At 49.2% G+C, this 26853-nt stretch overlaps 1 protein-coding gene and 1 long non-coding RNA gene across 2 annotated transcripts in view; both read right to left on the bottom strand.

The window, feature by feature from the left end:
* LOC115081624 (polypeptide N-acetylgalactosaminyltransferase 14-like) overlaps positions 1–26853 on the bottom strand; it is a gene marked incomplete at its 3' end in the record, with an annotated part of 542489 nt that overhangs the window by 389778 nt on the left and 125858 nt on the right.
* On the bottom strand, positions 1872–22729 carry LOC115081625. Its single transcript, XR_003853840.1, has 3 exons — positions 22599–22729; positions 2917–2953; positions 1872–2830 (listed from the first exon to the last, which is right to left on the bottom strand). It is a non-coding gene; the product is annotated as an uncharacterized LOC115081625 (long non-coding RNA).

Raw genomic sequence — 26853 nt, 5'->3', positions numbered from 1 at the left:
CAAGAGTAACAAGTATGTATAAATCCTTACCGAATTATTTCAACATTTTTAACTGTAGGCAACCTTCAGGACATATTGCTATGATACACTTAATCCCCCTAATAAACACCTTATTGTTACCAAATACTATTGGCACCACCTATGTAATGTACGACCCATATTTTTACTGGTGCCCTATTGTAAACCGTTGTGATGGTGAATAACTTAATGACGGTATATAAAAATTCTTAAATAAAATAAAAAATAAAATGTGGGGGAAAAAAAAATACATAGCTTGCTGGGCAGACTGGATGGGCCGTTTGGTCTTCTTCTGCCGTCATTTCTATGTTTCTATGTAAATCAAAAATATATACTTATTTCTCACGTAAGACTATGGACTTATATATTACTTATACTGTAAAAGTTCAGCAAGACTCCTTATGCACACGGGGGCAGATTTTAAAAAATAGCGCGATCGCGTACTTTTGTTGGCGCACCAGGCGCAAACAAAAGTACGCTGGATTTTATAAGATATGCGCGTAGCCGCGCGTATCTTATAAAATCCGGGATCGGCGCGCGCAAGGCTGCCGATTTTGGGCAGCCTGCATGCGCCGAGCCACGCAGTCTGCCTCCGTTCCCTCCGAGGCCGCTCCGAAATCGGAGCGGCCTCGGAGGGAACTTTCTTTCGCCCTCCCCTCACCTTCCCCTACCTAACCCACCCCCCCCGGCCCTATCTAAACTCCCCCCTACCTTTATCCATGGATTTACGCCTGCCGGAGGTAGACGTAAATCCGCGCGCGCCAGCGGGCTGCTGGCGCACCAAGACCCAACCCAGGGGCTGGTCCGGAGGGCGCGGTCACGCCCCCGGAACGCCCCGGGCCGAAACCACGCCCCCGGGCCCGCCCCCCCAAACGCCGCGTCACGCCCCCGAAATGCCGTGTCATTTGGCGACGCCCCCTTAAAAAAGCCCCGGGAATTACGCGCGTCCTGGGGCTCTGCGCGCGCCGGCGGCCTATGCAAAATAGGCGCGCGTGGCCCTGCTCACGTAAATCCGGCCAGATTTACGCGAGCAGGGCATTTAAAATCCGCCCGTCAGTTCCTGGATCATATACCAGGTAACCAATGAGAGCAGAAAATGCTTCTTCAGTGCAAAGTTATAATCATCGGTTGCTTAAAGATACTGATGTCTTGTAATCAAGCTATGCATTTTTTGAGCTTGTTTTTTTAAAGCTTGAAAAAAAGTTAGTGTGGTGCTTAACTTATGAGTGTAATCAGACGCCTTTGAAATCCCTGCAGTGACAAGAAGATTTCTTTAAATTCAGCGCTGATCTCAGATATTTACCTGAATTCATCGCACTCAAAGCTTGCTGCACCCATGAAGAAGGAATTATTTCCGAAACCCTGCAGTGTCGGGCATTTCGACAGCGAGCGGCGCAGACTACCTGATAGGAACCCGTTTACAGAAGGACGACACATCATAGCCCCGGCCCCGCATGTAAATGTAGTCTGAAAAGGACCTTTCAGACTACATTTACATGCGGCATTTGGAAGGGATTGTAACAGGGTTGTTTGCTCTGATTACACTCATAAGTGTGACACATTAGTGACATCACTCTGTCTGGGCACATCATAGGCAAAATCCACCATTTTTAGCTAATGTGCACTTTAGTCTTAGTAGCAGTCATCCATTCCAGCAAACCTGAAGCATCTTACAGCGAGGAAGCCTATCAAAGCCGCCGCACTGCTATGTGTTTTGAAGAGAAGAGTGGCTGTCAAGAACGAGCTGAGCTTCTTTGTCTGTCAGCAACGCTGGCCAAATCGATCCTTTTGTATCTGGAAAGGAACCAAGGGTGATTCTTGTGTCAAAATTAATTGCGAAGGTGTCTGTTGGTAAGGGCAGAACCTCTATTGATGCTCTTCAGAGTACTGCAGTCAAATATTAGAAATCGAGAAACAGTATCTTTATTTTGTTTTAAAAGACAGGGAGACAGCATTAGCAAGGTTTATACATACGTAGGGGTGGGCATACATTCACGATCAGAATCGGAAGAACTTTCACATTTTTCGGAAGGAGGTAGGTTGTTTTTTTTTAAATTGTTATTATTTAGTTTCTAGTTACAGAGGCAGGTTTATCCGAGAGGCAAGAAGGCTGGAGAACGGCTACGTGAAGGGACTGATCCACCTTTTTGCTTCACCAGATGTCTTCCCGTCTGCCAGAGTCTTTGTGAGACTCATCACTATGCTACCATACAGGGCCTGAGCTCCCTGAAAGAGGCACAGACTTAATGCTCAATGGTTTAACCCTTTTGTACAGCTTCCATGGCTTTTGTAAACTTCTTATGAAAGAAAATTATTGTGTAAATATAATGTACAATCATGCAACAGGAAATGAGAAAGCATGCACTGCCCCTTAATAATTCTTTTGACTTGATGAGAAAGGGGGAATGATATGCCTGCAGTGATAAATAAGATGTAAGAATTATACTGGGGCAATTTTCACACACCAGTGGAGAACCGTGTAACTTGTAGCTAAGTTTCAAGGTGTGTAGGTACAAAGTGGCCATTCTCCTTGCATCTCCTTTTTCTGCAGTAACAGGGACAAAACACCATACGTAGATTTGAAAATCTGTTTTGTTTTCCTTCCCCGCTCTATGCCCATTCTTGGGTCAGCCCCTTTTGGCCACAGGCAAACATTCCCTTCTCGTGAATCTAGGCAGGCATTTGTACGCCTTCTGGAGGGGACAATTCTCATCCGGGGCCAGCTGGCCCAGTAACTCCTTAGTCAACTGGCTTGATGCTTTTGTGAATTGTCCTCCTTGGGTTTGCTGGATGGATTTTACGGCCGAGCACCCTGTAAAACAACAAAAAAGACCATTATTATGAGAGAAGCTGAAGTTATGGAACTGTTCAGTCTTGTGATTATTTGACAGCACTTACCTTACAGCAAAGACTGACCTCATTCTTCCAAATGTTCCTGAAAAACAAAATGAAAAAGATATTATGTTTCTAGTGGTTCACCTGTCGTGCTCTTAGATTTTAAGATATTCAACTTGTATAATACTGTAATTGGTTTAATGGCATACAAATGCAACCTGCCTGGCTTGGTGTTTCATAGCGTCTTTCTTCATCTCAGCGGCACTGGCTGCAAGGGATATCACATTCGAAACCAAGTAGCACAGTCGAGGAGTGGGATTGCGGGGAAGTAGGCCCCCATTTTAGAGTCGGACCCGTGGAGATCACTGATCCCCGTTTTCCAAAACTGGAAACTCTAGTCTTACAAACCCCGCTGGAACAGTGAGCTGGAGTAGGAGATTGGATAGGTAGGCAAATCTCGAACCTGTTTACCCATAGTAATATGGTGCCAGGCTCACTTTGTGAGCAGGCCTGGGGGCAGGGGGCGGTTGGTCATGACTGGATTATTCCAGTCCGTTAGGTCAGGGTAGTGTGGTTTGAATTCAAACCACTCATGATTTGGGAACTGTTTGGTTCCCAGGCATGGGGATGGTCAGGTAGTGGAAAGAGTTGGGGGTTTTGAGGGCTGTGCATAGCAGTTTGTAACACACTTGCCTGCCGACTCTGTCGTCGCTGCATCCATGCGTCGTGTGTCGGTATTTCTTTGGTGGTGTTCTCTCTGTTCCTGGTGATGGAGTCCAAGGAGACGACGATGGCTGCTGAGGAGGTTGTGGAGGCGAGGGGTGATTCATGTGTTTCGGCGGTGACAGCATCTCATGCGGAGGGAGCGGTTTGTCGGGGCCTGTCAGCGTTTCAGAGCTCCCAGCAGTAAGTACACCCAACGGCGTGCGGTTATTTGCAGCTAGCAAATAAGGAGATGACCTTGTTGGCGCTGCTGGTGGTAGAGTGTGCAAGCTCCCGGGGAGTTCTGGGAGGTCGAGGTGTGCGTTTGCGTGCATGCAGCCGCAGTCCTCCTGGGTCCCTATCAGGGGAGAAAGCCGCAATTCCTGTCACGACGCAGTCTGTTCCTGGGCCCGCTCTCCTCCCTTCACACGATGCAGCTGAATCGCCGCTGTTTGCGGCTGCCTCTGCAGCCATGGGTCAGCCGGAGCCATCGATTGCTGAAGTGACGGATGCTGCAGTTACTGCCTCTGCGGGAGAGGCGAACTCCTGAGATTGGTGTGGGATGAGGTGTGGATTCGGGGTTAGGGGGTCTGGGTAATATGTGGTCTAAGTGAGGTGGGCACAGTGTGTGGGGGGGCTTTGCATCTTGGTGCTAAGGGTACAATTGGGGATGATAGGGCTGGAACATTTGTGGGTGCTGGATTTTCTATGGACTGGAGGTTGGGAGTCGGGTGTCCGGTGGCTAATTTCAGGGGTTTATAGGATAATTGGGGCCGTATTTTCCAGTTGGGGGAGAGGGCCCTTCGGCACCTTGGTTAGGGTTTTCAGGGGAGGTTTCCTTCTCCAGGTGGGGGTAACTGGGCAGTTCTTCGTGTTTTTGGCCAACCAGTTTTGACATCAGTGGAGCTCTGGGCAATATGGGTCAAGGTACCTGGCAGCCTACCCCTGGTTACTCATTGGACTGGGGCCCTTTCTCTGAGGTTTCACGGGGGAATGTTAGGAGTCTGGGGTTGGCGGGTTCTTTTGGGCCTGTTCTTTTGGCTGCTTCTGTTCTTCCTCACGTATATCCATTGCGTGAATCGTTGGACGGTCCAGGCCCCTCGTGGCAGGAAGGATGGCAGAATGACCCTGTGTCTGCGGCGGTCAATGCATCTGGTCCTTTGATCTCAACTCCGAGATTGAACCAAGCGCTGATCAGCAGGGTGAGTTGTTGTCTGGGGGGTCCCTGTAGAGTGGGTGAGACATCGGCCCAATCTGTTTCGGCAGCTATGGTTGGGAGTTCATCAGGTGGTGGGGAGGTGATAGGACAGTTTATGGTCACTGGGAGTAAGTCAGGTGATTCTTTGGGGGTTAAGAGGTGGGATAAGTCAAAATGTAGGAGGAAGCAGGATAGGCCCAGCTCTTCTGATTCCTTGTCATCTTCCTCTTATTCTTCCGGTTCTTCAAGTGCTTCCCCTGTAGCTGTGGTGGGATCAGGTGATAAAAGGGCTGATAGATGTCAATGCAGGGGCCACTCTGTCTCCAAATTGTGGGAGGATGTGCTTAGGTCCCTTAGGAAGAAGATATGACAGCGGAAGTATATTGATATTTTTCAATTGTTGGAAGGTTGTAGAGGTAGAAGGAAGGAAAAGAAGGGGAGTGTGGAGCATTTCCTGGGCACTCAAAAGAAGGTGGTGCGTAATGTTCTTACTTGGATTCGATCCTTTCCTTGTTTGGCTAGTGTTATCAGACATCATGAACCTTTGCAATATGGGCCTCTATTGGCTTATGCTGATGCTATTTTGAATATGAGGGGTGGTCTTGGGTCAATTATGATGAGCATTTTCGTGACCATATGGAAGAGAACAAGCTTATGTCGTGGGGCACGCAGGATGTTGGTTTGTGGTTAAAACAGATGAATAGCAACAGATGCAATCCTTGGTGGGTAGTCTGAATTTTGCCTGTTGCGTGATTCTCATGGGTAGGGTATTTCTGCGCATGTTGTCTTTCACTATGTTGGGTATGAAAAAGAGTAATTATCATATTCGAATTATGTGTATGATTCAAGAGAATTTGCACGTTTGGGATTGGTTCTTGTTGGACCAATGGTTCTTCGCTCTGGCAATCTGATTCATTGTTGAATCATTACCTTGAGCTATATACGGATGCAGTGGGTTCCCTTGGTTTTGGTGCTTGTCAGAGCTCTTGGTGTGTGGCTTCATGGCCGGAGGATTGGAAGTTGTCCAGTACTACAAAGAACTTTATCTTCTTGGAATTGTTTCCAATAGTGGTTGTGGTCTTTTTGTGGGGCTCGCATCTGCGGGACAAGAAGGTGGTTTTCTGGTGTGATAACCTAGGTATGGTTGAGGTTATCAATAAGCAATCTGCAAAATGTATGCTGCTTTCTGATTTATTGAGGGAATTCGTCTTCTGTTGCATGGGATTGAATATGACTGCTAGAGCTCATCATGTACCGGGGATATCTAAGGCTTTGGCTGATTCTCTTTCTCATTGCAATTGGACCTTATTTTGGAAGCTTGCTCCGGAGGCAGATCTGTGCAGAGCATCAGTACCTCCTTTCCTATAAAAATCTGGTTCCTGTGGAAGCTGCTTCGGGCAACCCTAGCCCCTTCCTCATGGGCCACTTATGTGAAAGGAGCTGACAAGGTGGTATCTTTTCTTGCAACCTTGGGTTGGTGGTGGGTTGGTGGTGAGTTCCTGTCTCTGATGTTTGCCTGTTGCGTTTTATTGAGAAAGTGAAGGCTGATGGGGTTTTGAAGGCTGCGGTTACCAGACAGTTAATGGGGTTTTCCTTTTTTATGCGGGTTCATGGTTGGGGTCTCCCTTTGGGTAAATTCTTGGTCCATCGCTTGTTATTGGGTCAGTTCTGGGGTGCGGTGTGGGATTTGGATGGATGATTGCCTATTATGCTTGATATCTTGCTCAGGTTATGGGATGTGTTGTCAGATATTTGTGATTCGCAATATTAATGCTGTCTGTTGCGTTTAGCTTTCGTGCTTGTGTTTTTCGGCGGTTTTCGAATTAGTGAGCTTGTTGCCAAGGAGACAAAAGGAGCAAAGTCCTCTGGTCTGTTAGCCCAACATATTACCTTGTGCCCTGACTTGCTTATTATTTACATTCCTAGATCTAAAACTGATCAGGGTGGTGGGGTGTTTTGGTGGTCCTTAGAGCTGTTTCCGGTTTCCGGAGCTGTCTGGTGGCCAATGCCATTGTCTTTAGTCAAATTCAGCCAATGGGTGGATCTCGATTTCTAGTTCATTCTGACCTGCGGCCTCTGAACAAGTACTAGTTTGAGATGGTGTTGAGATCAGGCTTGGATGTCGGTAGGTTCGGGACTCATTCATTCCAAATTGGGGCTGCAACATCGGCAACTTCCTTGAGATTGTCGGGTGGTGTAATTCAGAGGATTGGGCGGTGGAAGTCCGATGCTTTCATTGGGTATGTACATCCTGGGTATTTATGATGTGTTCATCGTTACTAATTGTTTTCTTTTTGCAGGTTCTACATGCTGGGGGCGGATTGCATGGATTGTGGACCATTCGTACATCGTGTGGGCCTATAGACATGCTTGTGGGCATCTTTATGGGGCGCAGCTGGACTTGGGTCAGCGTGGGGCAACTGTTCATTGGTTGGGATGTAGAGGGATGCTTTGGGATGAGTTGATTCCGTTTGCAATGCGGGCTGGTTTGTTTCGGGCAACCACAAGTGTTGATTATACATCGTGGGGGTAATGACTGGAGTAGGGTGGCTGGCCGTAAATTCATCAGTATGGTCAGAAAGGATTTGATGTTTATTTCTGTATTGTTACCTGATGCTGTAATTTGCTGGTCCAATATGATTTCAAGGCCTGGTGAGATGGATAGGAAAATTTGGCGCCGCAGCTGAGTCAAGGCCAATCAGCAGATTGGTTCTTGGTTGGTCATGGGATCTTGGCTGGTCATGGGATCTGGATCGGGGTTTGTTCCGGGCAGATGGGGTCCACCTTCCTTTATTGGTTTGGATTTGTGTTTGAATATCTTTCAGGAGGCCTTGGAAGATTTGTTTCATTAGGGATCCTGGTGCATCTTTGGGGGTCACAGGTAGTTCCTACCTGTGCCTGTGGTGGGTAGCCAGGGTTGATTGGGGGTTCAGCCTGGTGCTGAATGGTTGGCTGACTTGACGGTGGTCATGTCTGAATTTCCTATGGGAACAACTTGGTGTAGTTTTCCCTCGTACAGCTCCTTGCTAGGTGGTGGCGGGGGTGGTGGGTGCAGTTATTGTTAATGCCAGTGGCCTGGTGGTGTTCATCTTGCTGGTTGGTGGCATAACTGTGGGTCAGGTATTTTTGCTTATGCTGAGCTCGGGCACCTGGTTATTACTTGTAATAAAGCTGCAGCCTATTTTGATCTCACTCTGTTGTCTGTGTATTTATTGCGTTGATCTTTGTGAAAGTGTGGGTGCAGGGAGAAGTATATGTCCTGGCTACCCATATATATATTTTTTTTTTTACAAAACATAAAGATAAATTATTTCTTTCATCTCAAACACAGCAAACGAGGGTGGCAGCTAGCTCATTCACTATCACCTGCGCGGGGCAAACAGATACAGAAAGACCGTCTTGATAAAATAAATATTTGCTTTTATTTTATATCAGATCAATGACTGTGCAAATCCAGAAAAGAGGAATGCATTTAGTCAGTGCATTTAATGATGGGGCAGGCACTCAAGATCCCACTCGGCGTTGTCAAGCATTGCTCACATTCACTTCTGCGCGTCTCTCCTCGGGTAAAATAAACGTTCAGCAGGCAGCAATTTTAATGCATTAGGGGGGGTAATTTTCACGTGCGCAGACTCCGGCTTCATGCCCTTAAATGGTGTTTTGAAAACTGCGTGGCAAAGTACATGCAAAAGCCCACGTCGCTTGTACTTTTACGTGGGCTACAAAGAAGGGCTCCGGGCAGTGGAACTGGGGCTGGGGGCAGAGCTTATGCGCATACTTTCATTTCTCAAAAACATGCACGTAAATACAGCCGCGCAACGGGACGCCTGCTCCCCAGCCGGTGCAACCCTGTGCATGGATGTCACCGCCGATTGCGCCTGAGACCCGCAGTTTTTTGCAAAGCGGATTTTCGTGCAGGAATCCGCCTCGGCAACTCTGGCCACACCAAAAGGTCCCCGCAGACTTTAGCCCATGCAGGCTGTTTGAAAGCTTACCCTCCAAGGAGCTAATCTTATAGTATTGCGCACCAGTTCGTCGGCAGGTGCACGGCCCCCCCCCCCCCCCGTTTAAAGCTGCACCTGAGCACACACTACCCACAGCTGATTATGCTGCTCTGCACACCGGCCCCTGATCAGTACATCCACTATAGACTTGCTGGCCTCTGATTACATAAGGGCTTCCTTTTCCATAGTGTGCCTACCTGCAAAAATAGGCCCAGCATGTCAGGCACGCACAAAACGAGGTGATTTTCAAACACAAGGTGATCGCACAAGGTGTGTTGGAATACTGGGGTTGTTATGTGGCTAATTATATGCATGCAGGGCCTGTTCTTCCATTGGGCGAACTAGGCGGGCACCCGGGGCTCCCAAGCGTTGGGAGGAGGCAAATCTTCCAAGCGCTGCCTAGCCACTCTAAAGGCAAGGGCGCCACGAAAAGAGAAGGGAATGAATGCTGGGTAAATATGGGGGGTGGAGACAGAGCGGGAGCTGAGTGGGTGGGGGGGGAGCTGTGGAGAGAGGGCGCTGGGCAGGTGAGGGTGGGGTGGAGAGGATGCTGGGCACTGCCTAAACGGGGCACAGAGATGCTATGCTGAGCAGGGAGGGGAGAAGGAAGAGGTTGCTGTACAGGGGGACAGAGAGAAGGGATGCTGGGCACTGTGGCGAGGGGGCAGAGGGCGAGGGGCATGAGAGGGGGAATGCTGTACCAGAACTGCTGTTGATAGGCAGGTGTGTAAGGGGGAGGATGCGAGACTGAAGCTTTGCGTCGGGCATGTAATACCCTTGCACTGGCCCTGTATGTTGTGTAACCTTACCTTAGCTTGTAAGCATGCAAGGCATAGCAGCTGCAGGTGTAGCATTTGAAAATTTAAGTTATGAGCACAGATTCAGAACTCAAGCAAATGCCACCCCAGAATGTCTCCTTTTTACGCGGCCACATTTATGTGCATATGAACTTTAGGCGGGGCTAAAAATCCAGTTAAGCTCATTCAACCAACCCACGTTGGTATCTTCTTATTTTTTTGATGGCTGGTCCGGGCCAGCTTTGCACCCTGACCCACGTCACGGAGTCACTAGGGTCGCCATCCGACGCAGGCCAGTCCTGTCAGAGAAAGAACTGGGGGTCAGGCAGCAACCCTGGCGGAAGCTCACGGAACCAGGTCATCTAATTTGGCCCAGAGTCCAAGAGGGCAATTGCATTTTAAGAATTGCAAACAGAAAACCATGCGGCAAGGCCGGGCCATTCAGGGGGTGTGAGGGGGACTGGAATACCGCAGGAAGTCCTCTCCTATGGAAGTAACTAAAAATGCTCTCACAACTGACGGTCCTCAGTCTCAGAAGAGGCCGTTTCTGGCTCGTTTTGCTTCGCATTTTTTTTTCCCCCTTCCCCAGGTCAGTCCTGTCTGGGGGCTGTCGTGCTTTCTTCTCTGCTTCTATCCAGGCCTCTCGCCTCCATCTTGCTGCTCGGCCAATAATAGCTGAGGCACCCATAATGCTGGAGGCAGAGCTACAAATCGGGGTGGTAGGGCAGCCCTATTTGAACTGAATCCCGTTTTTTTTTTTTAATATATATTCCTGTAATTTTTCTTTTCGCTACAGCACCTTCTTCACTGAATTTGCCACCTAGGAGGATTTTGAGGCTCAGATGGGACGTGCTTTACGCTTGCCGGTAAGGAGGTTAAACCTGGCTTTTTCTTGCCTCTGTGTGGAACCTGCACGTCAGCTTAAAACTAGACATGTCACCTCATCTCTATTCCTTCTCGTAACCACCCGGTTTTAAACTCCGTTTTTCTATGCATCTTGTCAGACGGCTGTGGTACATTAGCTTGGTATATCCTGAGTGAGCGCTGTGCACCATTTGATCGCTCTGCACTCTGCACGCCTGCTTTTTTTCCCAACAGGAAGACCAAAGAACCTCTGGAACGGATTAAACATCTGCTCTGCTGTACGGAAATAGGTCAGCATGAAGCCCCTTTTCATGCTGTTATAAATCAGTCTCCTCCTTTTCAACCATCCAGAGCCTCATTTGCAAATGCTCTAATGCACTGTAGGCCTGTTATGGCATGAAATGTTAGGACTGCAAGATGTTCATACAGTCCTTAATTAGAGGGGGAGCCTCTCATTATCTCAGGTTTATTCTGAGGTTCCTGCAGGAGATGTCTCTCTTAAGCATGACTCTCCACTAACCACCGGTCCATCAAAAACCCTGTTTTTCATACTTCTGACCCTTAGTTTTGTCAGTGCAAAAATGAAAAGACTCCTGATCTCAGAATTCTGGGAGTTGAAAATTTAGAAATGTAGGACTCGTTTCAAAGCACCCCAAAGCAAGCAATTAAGGAAATGGAATAGCAATAACTAACCTAGGGTTAAGAAGCTACACGAGGCTCTTCGAGGCCCCCAGTGAGGCACTTCTAGGTCTATAGTTTGGATTAAATTGGAGCTAATACTTAAATTCTAGGATGAAAAATAAAGACAGCAATAGAATATAACTGCCCTGCGGCTCCTCTTGCTGATGATGAGGCTGACTGAGCTTCCATGCTGGAGTTGTCACTACATTTAATACAGTAGGGGTTGCCAGCTGGCTCCAGTTTTTCCAAACAGGCTGATCCAGCCCTGATTTTTACCGTTCTGAGGGCACAGAGATGCCATTTGGCTTTTCTTAGAAACATCAGAACTACGGTCTCCTCCATGGGTGCCATGGGGGTGATAACAACAAGTAGTACCCGCTTCGTGGTTTTCCTTTCCTGGTACTGCAGTAGGTTTTCCCCTGGGTGTTTTGAGTGAGGGTGCAATTTTGGCAGAGATGATTTTGGAGTGACAGCCCGTTTGTTTGAAGGATTCATATGGAACTTTCAGGGGAAACATCCTTCACGTGCAAAAATAATCCATTACGTACAGCCAAGCTACGCAATACCACCGCATTTGTTCTGACCCAAAGGGCAGGAATAAACCCCTCAAAGCTCCAGCTGAACCAGCAAAGCTCTCCGGTCAGGGTCTGGGCTGAAGACAGAAACAGCAGAAGCAAACCGGGACCTCCAGTGCCCTCCCCAGGCCTTATCACCCCCTCGCCGGATACCACGGGCGGGGGTCAGCAGTCACCCAGGCCAAGAGGAAAAACTGCAAACTAGAGGATCCTTTGTGAAGGCAAAAGGGAACCAACAATACTCTCTGGCCGAGGTCCAGTCCGAAGATGGAAAGAGCAGCGGCAAACTTGCATGCAAGCATATTTTGTATTTAAATGGGTGGCAAAAGTATGCATTTCCCTGCATTACACGCGCACCTGCATCCTGAAACACGTGTGAGTGCTTTGGGGGCAGAAATACACAATACTTTAGAAACTGCATGGCAGGAGCTGCACAGCTTAGATAATAATGTAAATCTCTGTGCACCTTACATGAGCAAATGGTGTCCACCATGGGTAGGGTTGAAAGTTGGGCTCCCTATCTGGATAGCGCCTCTTTCAAAATCAGCTACAAAGTACATGCATTAAAAGTGCCCTCTACCTGGGCTATTAGGTTATTGCCCCCTCTATGTGCTACTGTTTCTTGCAAACGACACATAACATCACAACCTGAGCTAAAGGCAGTCCTCCGTAACAGAAGACGGGAAGAAAACTATTTATTTTTCTCCTTCGCTGAGCCTAATATATGTTTTGCTTCTTTATTTTTTTGCTGACCTGGTCACACCAGCTTGAAATTATGCAGCTTCTTATCACAGAGAAATATCCCCACAGCACTTTACAAAGGAAACATCTGAGTCAGCAAACAGAGTCCGCTTCCAGTATCTATTAAAATCAGAGCAAATAAATAAACTTTAAATCCTCTAATAAGCCAACTAGGACTGAATGTTCCTGAGCAGGAAAAAGTTCACCAAATAAGATGCGATTACAGAAGAGGTGGGGAGCAAGTTCCCCTCCTCTGCCGCTGGTCCTGCCCCAGCCCCCACTGACCCAGCCAGACTCATCAGAGCGCTATCAGCAAACATCTGGGTACAGGGGGGAAAAAAAAGAGACTTCTTGTATTATCTCAGCAGGGTCTCTGTTGGTGTTTCGTGGAAAGCAGCCAAGCGACCCAGTTTCTGGAAGACGGTCACCACTGTCACATGCTGTCAGGTGGCGGCCATGCTGCTTTCATCCTGAAGAAGCCAAGATGTTGTGTCCCACAATGCACTGGGACACTGTTTCTCAAGCAGGCCTTGGAGTGCCTCCCTCCCCCCCCCTAGAATTTATTTATTTGAAATACAGTTGAAAGCGGGGAACGTCGCATAACGCCTCAGCACCCCCCCCCCCCCCCCCAAGCACCCACACGGGGTTAGCCCCATGGCGACTCAGAGGGTCCTAGCGAACACTACCCAAGCCCCCCCCCCTGCATCTGCGCTCCTACACTGGCAGCCTCCCATTCGCCAGCCTCTGGGCAAGAACCCCCCCACCCGAAAGTTATCCCCCTGGGACTCCACCTAACCCGGCGGTCACACAGCTCCCAGAAATAAAGCCAGCAGGCCCAATGCAAAAATGCTGGGACTGGAGGTGTGCAGGCACTTACCAGCATTTTGCAGAACCCATGCACAGTTGAAAGGAGACTGGGCCATCTTACAAACCAGGAATGTGCATTCATGTGGAACAAATGGCCAGCCTGAAACAAAACGGGGCATTTTTGCTTTGCTTTGTTTAAAAAGTAAAAAAAATGGTACAGTGTCCTACAAAATAATGAAATTTTGTTTGCATTCAGTCTACCCAAGGCAAGTCACTGAAGCCGGGCAAAGTGAAGCCAGGGAAGGAACAAGGAAGGAGCAGGTGCCATCAAGGTCCGACATGTTTTCAGCCCGCCTACCCTAGCTGGCACCTGCCGAGACTGAAAATGAGTTTTGGGGTTTGTTTTTTTAACTTGGAACTGAAAGCAAGATGCAACTTGGAGCATTTTTGTTCCTCATTTCTCTGCTAGAGTTCAGATCCAGAGGTTGTGCTCTCAGAGCCAAAGAAAAAAGTTTTAAAAAAGTTTTAGAAAGGAAAAGAAGAAGAAACAGAGCAAGACAGGCTGTGCTGTTTTCTGCCGTCACTACGTGAGAGAAGACTTTGCAGGTTTCCGTCTGTTCACTGCCAGAACGAGTAAGATTAAATGCAGCACACAGAGAGATCCCTTTTATTTTAACAGCGGCAGGGTCTCTGACCAGGGAGCACTGCACTGGCCTTTTCCCCTTTGGCCTGTCTGTCTGTCTTTCTGCGTGTGGAAAAAGGAGTCAGTATATACTGATTGCGGTGACTATGCGACTCCTTTTCCGCAATCTGTGTCATTTCCTAGTGGTCATGGTCAGCAAGCAGACAGCGCGTGGCATGTTTTGTAATAAACGAGACTGTTCCATCTGTCCTGCTGTCTGCGTATCTCTCTCCCCACCACGCTAGGATCTGGGTACGGTACTACAGTACATTAGAATTACTAGGATGGGCAAGGGTAAAAAGCGTGATTGGGTTTTAGATTGGGTTTTAGATTGGTCTCCACGAATTTTGATTTGTTTAATGTTTGATTTGTTTCTTTCATTAAAAAAAGAACAAAATCAAACATTTAAAAAAATAAATAAATAAAAACACAAACAAAAGAGAGGAAACGGGGCCTCCTGAGCCATCACCCCCACATGGAAAAATGCTGGGGCCAGGATCCCTCCCCCCCCCCAACACCCACTTACCCATTCTGCTGGGGATCCACTGGCAAGGCCTAGGCACAGGCCGAAGCTCTTAAGCCGTGACATTGGCCTAGGCTCTACACAAAGGCCAGGGCTTGGAGTCTGCTCCTGACGCCTTGGCCTAGGCCCAACGCTGGGGCTTTGGGCCTAGGCCAGAGGCCAGGTCCTGATGCCTGGGCCTCAGCCTAGGACGAGGTCCAGGGCCAGGCCAAACTGTGACCCAGCCCAGCGGTCAGGTCCCAAAACCTGGGCCTCGGCCTGGGCAAAAGAGTTCCTCTTGACGCGTCTTCTTTCTTCTTAAACTGACACCGTCAGTTACATTAATTAATTCCGGGGCTACCCCAACAGATGGCGTCAGTTCAAGAAAAAAGGAAGAAAGAAACATGTCATGAGGAGAGCCAAGGTGTGGGCTCCAGTCCTGCGCCTGGACTGGGCCTAGGCCCAGGCGTTGGGACCTGGCCTCCAGGTCGGGCCCTGGTGTCAGGTCTGGGCCCAGGCTGAAGCCCTGGTGTCGGGATCTGACATCGTGCCTGGGCCCAGCCCCTGGCCAATGTAGAGGCCCAGGCATCAGGACCCGGTCTCCGGGGCGACCCCCAGGATCTGAACTGGGTCTAGGCCAGGGCCCCGATGTTGGGACCTAGCCTCTGAACTGGGCTGCAGCATTGGGCCTGGGTCCAGACCAAGGTCCTGGCATCAGGACTGGGCCTCCAGCTGGGCTGAGATCGTGCCTGGGCCCTGGCCTAGGCCAAAGCCCAGGCATTGGAACCCTGCCTCAGGTCCCGGACCTCAGGACCAGGCTTCAGAGCTGGACCCTGGCCTGGGCTGAGGCCCAGGCATCAGGACCTGGATTCCGGGTCAGGTCTCAGCATCAAGCCTAGACCCGGGGCCCTGTCCTTGCTTGGTTCTCGGCTGAGGCCCTGGCTTGGCCCAGGCCTAGGCCGAGACCCAGGCATCGCGCTTGGGCCTAGAGCATGGCCCATGCTTTGGCCTATCCATAGGCGAGGCCCCGGCTTCAGGCCTAGGTGTAGGCCTGACCAGAAGTTTTAACTGAATTAAACGAATAAGATTTAATTTGGGTACCCTCAATTCATGTCAGGTTCCCCCGAATGCAACGAATGAACCTTATTTGTTGTGTTTTGTAGATGTGATTAAAACTAATATTTACTGTAACAACAAAAACACCTAGCCACTATTAGTGACTGAATGACAGTGTCAGATTCTATCATTCTCCTTGATGCTGACAGCTCACTGATAGGAAAATACTCTGTTCTTATACAATTTGAAACCTTTGCTAATATTTATTCCTTTTAACCTCTGGCAATCACTAAGTTTATTGTGATAAATTTGTTGTGAAAGATAATATAACCCTTAAAATCCATTATGTAATCATGTTATTATCTGATATATTCAGATCAATCATAAAATGTAATGGTTCACATTATAAATCACAGAATAAGTGATTTGCCCTACAGTGTCACCTTTCATTCTCCTCTCTCCTTCTCTACAGATATTCAAAACCTAACAAAACATGTTTCTTTCTCTAACACATCACCAAAATACACCCCTTCCTTTCTGAACACACCACCAGAATCCTTATCTACTCTCTCACGACCTCCCTGCTTGGGGACTATTGTAACCAGCTTCCTACAGCTTTCCCGCTGAACCCTCTCTCTCTCCACTGCAATCTATCCAAATTTCAATCCCATGAGTTAATCTCCTCCGGCGTTGCTACAACCATGTAACCCCTCTTTTCCAGGCCTTACGCTGACTCCCCATCTGCTTCCTCGTTCAGTTCAAGCTTTCCTTACTCGGCTAGAAGGGCATTCACGCTGCGGCTCCTTACCACCTCTGCTCTCTCCTCTCTCCCCTTCCACATAAACTCCATTTACAGTGCAAGTTGCCCTGACGTGTGCCCTCTTCCTCCACCGCCGGCTCCTGATCCCATGCTTTGCCCTTTGCTGTGCTGTATGACCTGAATGACCTCCCTGCGTTGGTGCATCGTGCTCCCTTCTCTGGGTATTATCAAATCCAGTCTAAAAAGTCAACTTTCTTTTAAAGTCCTAAATCCCTTTTTCTCCTGATCCTAATCTTGTTGATTTTAACTATTTTCTTTATAAATGATGGGGTCCATATTCAGTCACTGACTGGATAGAAAGTTCGCGGATAAACTTATCCGGCTGAGGTATATTCAATAATGCAACCGCACTACTGAACAGAGCCGGCTATCTTACAGCTGTCCGGCTAACTTTATCCAGCTAACTTTAGGACAGCTAAAGGCCCGAGCAGACTTAACCAACTAATTTTGATAATCAGAGTTAGCCAGCTAACTCAACTCCTCCCAGTTACGCCCCTAACTTAAGCCTGGATTTTCTAAAATCGCACGCCTTCCTGAATTGCGCGGTAACGCAAAGCAGGGGGCGGGCCTGCGAAAGCTGGCAGCCATCACACCACCGCGGTGTTATCGCTGCCGGCTTTCGCACCCAATAGCACCACCATGAAAGGCGGCGCTATTGGGCGTGCTACTGTCGGCGATAAGGGGGTCTTACCTTTTCGCTGCCAGCAAAGTTTCCATGGCGTCCACCCCCCTCCACCCCCCTTCACTTATCGCACGCGAAAAGTCCTTTTTCGCGTGCGATAGGGATAGAAAATGACCCCCTTCGCCAGCTAAAATATAACCGGCTAAGTGCCCAAATATTCATTCATCCAGATAACGTTTGAGTTACCCGTCTAAATGCTTGTGAATATTCCCAAGTCTCTTTTGTTGTGTCTGCCTTGACGAGATGCTAAGCTCTATGGAAAAGAGACTGTCTCTTTTGTGTATCTGTACAGTACTGCATACACTGAATAGCACCACAGAAATGATAAGTAGTAGGGGTCTTTTCTTCCTCTCCCTGTGATTGCGCTGTAGGGATGGGTAGAGGTCCTGAGATGACAGGAGCACTGGAAACGAGTTTCTGCCACTTCAATGGGTGCAACATAGGGTAGAGTGGGAAGTACGGGAGGTAAGAGGTGGGGAAGTAAGGGATACGGTGGATGGCAGTGGGTGAGACATATCTGAAACAGCTGCTAACATCTGCCCTCTCTCCAAAAGAGCTTTCCTGCATCCTTCCCCCATATTGTATGATAAGCAATAGTAGTAATTAATAAGTAAGTGTAGTAGAATATTTTCTTTCAGCAGTATTTTGCTTTTCCTGGTCAGTGCTATTGTGATCTGGGGGTCCTGGTTCATTAATGCTTTGTCCCATAATTGGGCTCCAGAGCCTATGCGTTTGTAATTCTGTTTCTGCTCAGTGCTGTTGTAGTTCCACAGATCCCCCCCACGTCACCCTGGCTGTTCAGAAAACAGGTGCTCGCCTTCTCAACCAGTGCAGAGCAGAGGCAGGACTGCAAACCTGAAGAGGCTGAAACCTGCACAGGCAGCCAGATTTTAAGTGGATCCAGCTTCAAAATTTGCAAATGCTTTGCTTCTAGTTCACAGAAGACCATGAGAATTTCCATACTGGGTTATAAGTAATTTTTTTTCTTTTTTTTACAAATTTTTTATTTATTTACAAATATTTTTATCCCACCAGTGCAAAAGTACTTCCTCCTAATTCTTAAAAAGAAGGGCGTGAAAAGGACGGTCCACGGAACATGGCACAGAGTATCACTACTGATTCCACGTCAGCTGATCCACGCCAGCCAACCCCTGGCATCTACGGACCGCTTTTCTGTCCGGCCAGCATGGAGCCGGGTGGTAGCCCCTAGGTACCACCATGGTAATGCTGCTGGGTACAACATGCAATGCTGTTTGATGAGCGCGCACAATGTCACGGTGCCAGCTTTTCCAGCGTCCTGTGCTTTGCATGGGATTGCAAGGGCTAGGCAAGAGAGCGTTCAGGAGATTTACTGTCCGACAGGTCCCACCACGTTCTGCGGATTCTCGTGCGACGGAAGCTCCAGGAAACGCGGAACAAAGGGGGACAAAAAAAAATGCTGATGACCCCCCCCCCAGCAAACCGGCTGGAGGGTTGGAGGGAGCTCTGTGTCCCCGCCACCTCCCCTAGAAACATGCAGCACCTTCTTTCTGCTCCCGAAGGCACCGATCATGCCAGAAGCAATGCCTCCTCCTTCCAGCCCAGCCGCTCCATTAGCAGATCCCTGCAGGCAGCCCCTTCGGCATCTAACCCCCGTGCCTGGCGCTCCTGCCACAATCAAGCAGCAGACAGAGGCGAGGAGTCATTTCCCCCAGGCCCTGAAGTAATTAAAGACACAGTGGGGTAACTGGAAACAAGGAGGCAGAAAATCCTAGACGAGATGTCAGGCGGGTTTTGCTTTCCCCCGTACCAGACAGGTCGAGCATACTTGGAAGCTTCCCAAGGGTATTGAAGCAATGTGCAGGCACATCTGCAAGAGCTGTCCGATTACTCCTACAAGAAGACATACAGCAGGCAATTTCCAGAGGTCAAGCTACTATCAGCCTACCTAATCATGTGGTCAAAAAACACCAAACCTTATTATTACACTTAAGACAGCACTGAACCAGCAGGCAAGGATCTTTCCCCTGCACAAACAGGCCGAAGCAATCCCGGGCGCTGCGGCCAGCACGCAGCTCAACACGCCATGCAAATCGGGGGGGGGGAGGGGGGGTCGGCGCACCCAAAACGCGCGGCCGATCGAGCGCGTAGCTAATAGCGCTCATCACGTGTAAAGTACATGTAGATGAGGCTGTTAGCTAATCCCTGGCGACACAAAAAAAAATTTCCCCGCGCAGTCAATGCGCCCTTGCAATGCGGCAAATTTTACGCCAGCCTGGCCAAGCTGGTTCTGCTGCGCTCAAGGGCGCATCGCAAAAACCCCAGATTCCTGCTTTCTGTGATCCCTCCTGCTAGTACCGTCGTGATACTAAATAGGAGGGACCACAGAACGCGGAATCAGTTAAACAAAAAAAACAAAAACTGAAGGGAAAAAAAACAATTTCTGGGCGCCCAGTATCCACCCAGAGCACACATGGTCCGGGCCGTGTATATTGTGGCTGTTTACTGTGCCAGCAGTGGGAGAAAACGGACACTCAATCCTAAACTGCACCGACAGCCACTTTTCCTGGGCGTCCGATGCCGAGGAGGTGCTAGGGACGCAAGATTTCCCCTAGAGCCTCCTTTTAACCGCGGCAGCTAATTTTAGTATAAAATCGGGCACCCGGGAGAGGTGGATAGGCGCGCGTTAGGAGAGCGGGCGTTCAATCCGTTGTTGCGTCGGCCTGAAGGAGCTGAAGGTGCTCGATTGCCCTCACCATCCCTCTCTGCCCAAGGTTACAAATAAAGGTAGATTGACGGACCCACCCCTCCCTTCCCCTTTCTAACAAAGAGAAGCACTACCCCATCCCCAAAAGTCGTCTGTAACCCTCCCTGTTCGGCACATAAAACGTGAGAGGATTTTGTGGCACCTGGAGTTGCACGACACCAATCTCTCAGTAAGATTCAAACAGAAGTTGGGTCAAACAGGTGGTGTAGCGCAGAGGCTCTCTTCCCAGCCCTTGGGACACATCCAGCCAGTCAGGTTTTCAGGATATCCGCAAGGAATATGCACGAGGTACATATGCACACTACGAAGGCAATGCATGCAAATCTACCTCATGCATATTCCTTGCGGATATCCTGAAAAGCAGACTGGCTAGGTTTGTCCCACGGACTGGGTTGAGAACCACCATTGTAGCAGACCCAAAGCAGCCCCTTCTGTCCCCAGAAACTCTACACAGCTAGATAAAAGCAGGGACTCACTTCCAAATTATATACGAATGTTAACCCACTCTTTGGGGACCTCCAGAATGCAGTCCCCGGGGCCAGTTCTGCTCCCAGTGTTCCCTGGGTCTCCTCTCAGTTCACATAATGGGTTTTGTGGAAAAAGTGTGTTAAGTAAAAGGAGATTGAGAAATTGTATGTATATAATAAAAATCTTTTTTGAGCATTATAATTTGCTGAGTTCCTCTGTAGTATACGTTTAACCCTAATGCAGGCATGGACTTGTAGTTCCGATTTTTTCCTGCTGATTTCAGTAAGGAAGACAAGAACTAAGATTAAGCAGCAGCGACAGAGAAAACCATGACTGGACGAGCTTGTTCCTTACGACGTGGAGCTAGCTGGCACCCTAGGTGGAGCGGATGGGTAGAGGCTAAGAGGTGGTGCCTAGAGGAGACAGACAGGCGTGTCACGGGCCGTGCATCCCGGGCGCACACGGCGACTGGCGCCCCAGGGTACCGCATACCCTTAATTCTAGCGCATTGCGCATTGCGCAATTGCGCATTGCGCATTATACTTATATTTCAATATCTAATCTTCTTTTCCCTTCTCATTCCAAGTTATTGTTGTCCTTGTTATATGTAACTGCTTTTTTGCACTTTTGTTAAATGGTAAAGTTTCACCCCTGTTTCTTGTGAACCAGCATGATGGGACCACTGTCTTGAATGTTGGTATATAAAAAACTTAAATAAAAATAATAAAAAAATGTGGGCATCAGTCCTTACTCTGGGGGTCACCTGAGGGCAATGAATGTTCTTTTCATTCAGCAGTACCACACAGGACAGTCACATCATAAGTAATATCTCATATCATCACGGCATGACTCCAGAGAAAATATTCCAATTTATCTTTCCTCCCTACGACTCTCGTTGAAGTTATGGCCGGGGTCGGAGAGAGGGGCCTCGGAAAGGTGGAACAGATATTCCAGATATGATTGCTGAATATAACCATTTGAAGCCGAGTCTTTAGACTACAAAGTGACAGAAATATGCATGGAGGGTTTTTTTTCCCTTAAGGTCTCACAGGGCCAGAGTTATCAATAGCGGTGCTAAATTATCAGGTTCAATTGTAACGTATGCCAGGCAGATTAGTGCCAGAGTATTTATCAACCTGCCAGCACTAATTTTATTGGTCCACAAACTCCCTGCTCGGCCTTGGCCGATTAAAAGGATAAGAAGCTGGGCCAGATGTTTTGGACTGTGAAGCATGCCTGCAAAGACCCTGATGTGTTACAAGTTCTCTGCAGGTGGAAATGGTGCCACACCAGCGACAGCTCCTCCGCCCGGTCTGTCCCCTCTTAACCCTTTTGGGGTCCCCGTGGCGTATTACTCCTCATACGTCTTGCCAGAATGAAGATCCTGCCTGGGGAGAACTCATCTATTATCCAGTTCCTTGCTGCCTGTTCCTGCACATTAGTGCTTGTGAACTATATTCATTTCGTAACTAATGATAAAACCCTCACTGTCAAGCTCCAGCCCCTTCCTCCTACCTTCTGCACAGAAGGTGATGACGTTATGGTTTGGTCTGAATGGTTATGAAAAAAAATGTAACACCCCCCCCCCCCCCCCAATGATATTATGCCCCAGGGGGCCGGGGGTTCCACGGGCTTCAATTGTAGCTGCTCCTAATGGCCAAATAAACATTTCATTTTCATTTCATTAATTGCATATATAGGAGGCATAAAAAAAAAACCCAACATAAGCAGAAAATAAAATAGCTTGTACTAACACAAAGATAACCATAAGCGCCCAACAACCGAAAAATCCCCATCAGCATATTCTTAACATTCCCCTACAATCCATACAATTAAACTCGTCTGAAGCTCCGAAAAGGAAGCCGAGGAGCTGAAAACCACGCGGCTCGCACGCGACAGGTGAACGGCAGGCGTAGGCTTTGGAGGGCCCGGGATTATGCTGAGGTGCGGGCTCATAGCCTCGCGTGGGGGACCGGGAGGAGGAGGATCCGTCCGTTTTCTGGGTCACGCGTGCACGGCTCGACGCCCAGCACTTTGATCCTCCGCGTGGGAGCACCAGCAGCCTCTCTGCTTCTGGCTTCGGCAGGAAATGCTTCCTTCCGTGGCAGGCTGATTGGCAGTTCACAGTAACCTTTGCATCCACCGTTGAGTTTGCAATCTGTTTTCCTGCTGGAAGGATACCGGCCCGCAGCGGCAAGGCAATCTGTTTGCACCGGTGTCGCTGGACCGCGCAGCGGGTTTTTCATGAGGCCTTTATCGCCCAAGTTTTGCCATCTCGCTAGCCAAAAACCCGTGGGACCCGTGTTGCATTTCCAGGAACAGAAATGAGGTAGCACATACACATGGGGGGGAGGGTCTATAAATCAATGATTAGTAGACTAGAAACTTAAATTACAACCACCTCTCTGTAACCACCATACCTGGGAACTTTCGATTTACAGCCGCTTGGAGATTTTCATCAATTAGCGGTGGATGCGGGGGAGGGTCGGTCGCTCTGCGCACAGGCGCTCTCCTCTTTCACATCCTCGTAGGCTCAGTCGCGTGCTCTCTCTCTCTCTTGCACACATGCATGCTCGTTCTTGCACCCCCCCCCCTCCCCCCTCCCCACTCCATGCACACACACACACACACTCCCTATCTCGCCCCGTCCCGAACCCAGCAGCAGCAGCAGCCACGGCGCCTTCCTCCAGCCATGCCATATCCCGACACTGCTGCCGCCTCCCAAATATTTGTGTTCCACAGCAAAGAGAGAAAGCTTTACCGAAAATTCAAGTAGTCCAGTACAACCCCCCCCCCCCCTGCAGACAGGTCTTCAAAGAGCACAAGACCCAAAAAATGGCAGCAGACACGAGGCTGCCGTAATAAAACCTGTGCTGTAGCAGGAGTTACATTTTAGTGCGTAGTTCAGTTTAGGCGCACGGTATAAACCTGCAGCCGAGGGGGTTGCCAAAGCTAATGAATGGCCTGTAAGTAAAAAAAAAAAAAAAAAAGGTAATATGGGCAAGTGCAAAGTCATGCATATAGGGAAAAATAATCCTAGCTTTTTTTTTTTTCAAGGTGCAAAGATATCAAAAATTGTTACTCTCCCTGGCAGAAACAGAGGACAGGGATGGCAGGGCCCACCCCTGCTGAGTCACCTCCGACCCTGCCCTGTATTGGGCTCCCCTCCCCCTCCTGGCAGCGGCGACAGGGCCAAAAAGGTGGCAGGGTTTGGGAGGGGGGGAGGGGAGTGAATTTAGGTGCCCTGGACCTTTTTTTTTTTTTTTTTTTTTTTTAATAGCGTTATTTATTTATTTACTTGGAAGGGTGAGGAGGAGGCTCTCTGCTCAGCCTGCTGTATACCATGCTAAGTTCTAACTCCGGGTAGGGGGGAGTTGGGAATAGTTGCTCTAGGCCACTGCTTTTATTTATTTATTTTACTGGGTAAGGGGTTTCACCTGCTCAGCCGTGGAAAGGTTAACGCCTGCTCTGACCCAAGAGTTACATTTCCCATGCAAAACTGGCCATTAGCACCCTCTCTGCTAACCCTAGTGTGGGTTTTAACTCCTGTACTACCAGGGTTGAGTTACTGCTGAAAAATCCGCGCAAAAACAGCATATTAAAGCTGTGCTGGGGTCAGCACGGCTTATTACTGTATATTGCCTGAGTCCTTCTTAAGCAATGCAATCCTTATGCACCTTGAATAGTCAGGGGGAAGATTTAGCCTTTCCTTACTCACAATATTTCTCCTTTTCCTCAGACCCCCTCAGGACTTGGGAAATGATTAAAAAACCAAAACAAAAAGAACCTAGTTGTGCATTCAGTGCTTTGTCTCCTGTTTTCTCCTCTGTGTGCTGAAGAATTCCAAGAGGAGTTCAGCCACAAGAACTCTGAAGGGTGTCCTTCCCCCAAAACTCCAGGGAGAAGGAAGATGCTAGAGGGTATGTAAAGGAGTGACCCTACACCCCCCCCCTTTAACCTGTATTGTGTGGCAATAGCCCACCCCCTTCCCCTCCCCTAAAGCCAGAAAAGTCCCCCATGCATCCTCGAAACCCCCCTCCCTACCATGTACCCCCCTTCTAAATACTAAAATATCCTTAGTGTCCAGGGTCCCCCCCACCAAGCTCCCCCCACTGCCGAATAAAAAAAATGAGCCTAGTGATCTATGGGGGGGGGGGGCAGACGGACCTCCACCCCCTCCATCCCCCAATATATCTAAAAGAAATTGTGGGGGGGGGGGGGGCGGAGTGCCCTTTAGCTCTGGGTCCACTAAGACCTTTTTTTCAAAACAACATCAACCTGATCTTGCCCTGTCATGTGACTGGGGCAAAGTCCAGGGACTGGAGCCAGGCCACGTGGCTACGTAAGTGCAGCAAAACTGTCTTTAATTATCCTACACTGCAGCTTCTTCCTCTTTGACCCTAACAATTCCCATCAGTTCTGCTTCACGTCTCGGATAAGCCGGTAACTCTTTGCCGGCCTGGTCTTTTCTCCTTCACTTCGGGACACAGAGGGTTTGGCCTGTAGCACATCAATCAGAAAAAAAAATTTTTGGATGGCCTTTGGTGGACTCTAAAGTCCTCCCCCCCCCCCCCCCCCCCCCCCCCCGTCAGCAGCATTTCATGGTTATTATCATCTTCTGAGGCAGCGGGTGAATCAAGCCTTTCCTTCGATTCAGGAAGCGCGGCACAGGACCCCCCCCCCCCCCCCTGCGAGCAAGGCCTATGTCGCTCTTCCCTTACCCCCCCGGGATCCCTCCCCCCCGCGCCTCAGCGTCCCGGTGACCGCTGCGGCAGCTCACGGCGCATCGTGCAACGAGCCGTGGAAATGCAATGCAATTGTCAGCGCCGAGCAATCGTCGCCCCGGTGACCTCCAGCCAAGCTCTTTCCTCCCACAACGAGGGTAACACCATCCCAGGGGAGGGGAACACCTGATGATGGCAAAACTAGTCGGCTTGCAAATCTTTAAGTCCCTTGCTGGTGGGAAGATAATTAGAAAGTGTTTACAACTGTGAAAATGTATAGAGCCTGCCAGGGACGACGTGAACTCCTCGCGGGGCGGGTTGGTTTTGGTTTTTTTTAGCTGTCGGGCCGGTTTAGATGCCATCGGAGTGAGCAAGGGCAGTGGGAGCACTCAGTGGCATGCTGAGGGCTCAGGGCAGGTGCCACACGAGCCTCCTTTTTAGACTCTCTGAGGGCTGTATCTCAGCCCCGAGCTGCAGTCTCATCAGGGGACGGGTTTGCTGTATTTACTCTTGCTGCCTTTGCACCAAACTTCTGTTCTCTCTCGCATTCAGTTTTAATGAAAGTCATACTCGTGATGGATGCTGGACTGCTGTCACTGGAATCCAAGGCCCTCCATTTATCTACAGAAAAGTAACAAGGAGAGACAGTGGCAGTCACGGCTTCTCTCGCACACTGCCCCCCCCCCCCCCTACCTCTGTGCCTCCACCCCTCCCCTGCCGCTACCTAAAAATAGAAAACCTTGTTTTGTCTATTACTTTTTTTTTCCCTGTTACATGCTTTAAATTAAGCATCAAATGTCCTTCCCCTGCCTTAGCCCAGCCTCGTGCAATTGTTCACTTGTCTGCTTCTGTCTCTTCTGCTGTTTTCCAAATTAAAAAGTCTCTTCTGTATTGAGCTGTAAAAAAAAAAATTAAAACCAGGAATCCACCATTAAATATTTATATGCACCTTTCATCCATCAGGATCCCAATATACAAAACAATTGTAACCCCTCAAACATGTCTGTGCAGCTACCCCTGGTCTGGTAGCACATATCTCGCACCTTGAGAGAAGAAGGGAAAACGTTGTGATAGTTACTTGCCAGCTTATAAGTGGGTAACAGCAGGCAGAGGAGATAATGTTGCTCACTCAAAATCACAGTGCCAATCTTATGGCAGAGCGAGGATTAGAGCTCCTGCACAGGGTCTCTCCAAACCCTCTCTATTAAGCTTCTTTCCCAAAGACGTAGTTAAAAAAACTCCCACCTGAAAAACTGCTCACAGGCTACCCACTGGGACCTCCTGTTTTCTACCATGCAGCAGTATGCTTTAGGTGCCCAATGTCAAGTAATGCACAGACTTCCTGTTTTGTTTTGGGTTTTTTTTTACCTCCTTCTACTGTCATGCAGTTTTGACCACAGCAAATGGCTGCAGTATTTGGATTGGGACATAATATCACTGTTACTGTTGCAGTCGGACACTGCAGGCGAGGTGGTGGACCCTTGGGCCGGCCTAGTTAGAGAGATGGGGTAGGCCGGGAGGCGGACCAGGAACCCCCCAGGAGGAGCCCGTAGGGCACTGGGACCATGGGACTTGGCAACTAGACAGAGAGTCCAAAGGCAGGGGTGGCTTTAGGCCGGGACCAGAGTGAGCAGAAACGATAGGAAGTCCAAAGTACTCTAGAGGCAGAGGACCGGCTGCACAGGGCCGAGGGCCAGCTGAAGACAGGGCAGTGGGCGGCAGCGGAACTGTGGCAAACCGGAGCTGAAGCAGGCTGTAGGCTGAAGCGGAGTCGGAAGCAAACCAGGGTCAGAGGCAGGCGGCAGGCTGAAGCGAAGTCGGAAGCAAACCAGGGTCAGAGGCAGGCGGCAGGCTGAAGCGGAGTCGGAAGCAAACCAGGGTCAGAGGCAGGCGGCAGGCTGAAGCGAAGTCGGAAGCAAACCAGGGTCAGAGGCAGGCGGCAGGCTGAAGC

Source organism: Rhinatrema bivittatum, unplaced genomic scaffold, assembly GCF_901001135.1.
Source record: "Rhinatrema bivittatum unplaced genomic scaffold, aRhiBiv1.1, whole genome shotgun sequence".
NCBI classification, from domain to species: domain Eukaryota; kingdom Metazoa; phylum Chordata; class Amphibia; order Gymnophiona; family Rhinatrematidae; genus Rhinatrema; species Rhinatrema bivittatum.
Note: the sequence above shows the minus strand (reverse complement) of the source record. Positions and strands in the feature narration are given on the sequence as shown.